This window comes from Aplysia californica, unplaced genomic scaffold (genome assembly GCF_000002075.1).
Source record: "Aplysia californica isolate F4 #8 unplaced genomic scaffold, AplCal3.0 scaffold00367, whole genome shotgun sequence".
Lineage (NCBI taxonomy): Eukaryota > Metazoa > Mollusca > Gastropoda > Aplysiida > Aplysiidae > Aplysia > Aplysia californica.
In genome coordinates, this window is record NW_004797637.1 from 569,096 (window position 1) to 570,470 (window position 1,375).

Sequence of the window (1,375 nt, forward strand, 5' to 3'; positions counted from 1 at the left end):
ATATGTATATATATACATACAAACACACCCATACACACGCCCGCGCATGAACACATGCACATACATACACTCGCAACATTCTTTGCCCTGAGGGTTTTTAAGTTTCAGTGGAGGGTATAGCCAGCAAAGTATTTACAAAATCCTGTCTACATCTATGACAATGTAGCCTACCCAACTGCATCATGGAGTAATGTTGCGTTACAATGTTCAGCGCCGACAATACTGAAAAGTGATTGCGTGATGTTTTAACAGCGGGTAAAACCGCTCATGCTGTCATCCAGAGTGTTCACAGAAAATACTTTATGGTCTGTAAGACATAGGTTATATCTCTCTGAAACAAATCAACTATTGAAAACAGAAGTGCCAATGTTCATTGATTCGCCATCAGTCCATTCGTTTTATTTTCATTGTATGGCTGGTCTTGGCATCCGATCCATTTTCCCGTTTCATAGGGTGATGAGCACCGTTCTCAGTATGTCGATTATTTACCTTTGTCTTGATTGAGTGTACCTCGAATGTCTCTGGGTCGGCACTTCGGTTAAGATTTTTTTTCTCTTTTATTTGGTCGCTTTTAAGCACAAGGGGGATATCCCGGAAAATGCTGTTTTGAGAAAATCGAAAGTAAAGTTTTTACCCCTTGTTCATTTTTTTTTAAAGACAAGGATTGGTTTCTCTATAACCAAACAAATATACACACCAATGAAACAAAACTTCTCCTATGGTAGGGCAATGCCCACTTTTGATGAAGGTTAAAATTTCTGGAAACGCCCGAAATCTGGGTTAGCCTGCTTGTCCTTATAAGAGACCATTTGAGTCTTGGCTCTTCATACGTCACTTAGGGAAACTTAATGAAGGCAAATGCGTCAGACTTTCTTGACCTTGTTTACTCACCCTTTAAGCCGTAGCCTGTGTTGACCTTACCCGCGTCAACTAAATAGTTCTGTGAGTTTGCTCTTACCTGGAATCCGTAAATGATATTCTGAAATAAATTGTAGTGTCTATTTTTAAATTAAGTTAATGAATACAATAGTATTAACGGAAACAGCATCAGGCATTTTACGTATTTCAAGAACAGTTTTTGTGGAAGTCTGCGCTCATTAATCGAAACAAGACTGTTATAGTAGATCTTCCAGTCGTTGAGTAGGAAAGGAAATAAAAGAAGAGCGAAAGTTGGTGATTTCTCAAGTTGAAAATTTGGTTCAGGAATCGCCCAAACTGTTGTGACAAGAGCTTACATGCGCACACACATCATATACGCAGGTTCTCCAACTCACATCCACCCACGCGCACATGCGACTACACATTTACACAGACAGAAAGGCAGACACACACTCACAGACACCCACACACACACACCCACACACACACACACACA

At 40.1% G+C, this 1,375-nt stretch overlaps 1 protein-coding gene across 1 annotated transcript in view; it reads left to right on the top strand.

Moving 5' to 3' along the window:
• Window positions 1–1,375, top strand: part of LOC101861218 — a gene marked incomplete in the record, with an annotated part of 56,353 nt that overhangs the window by 35,056 nt on the left and 19,922 nt on the right.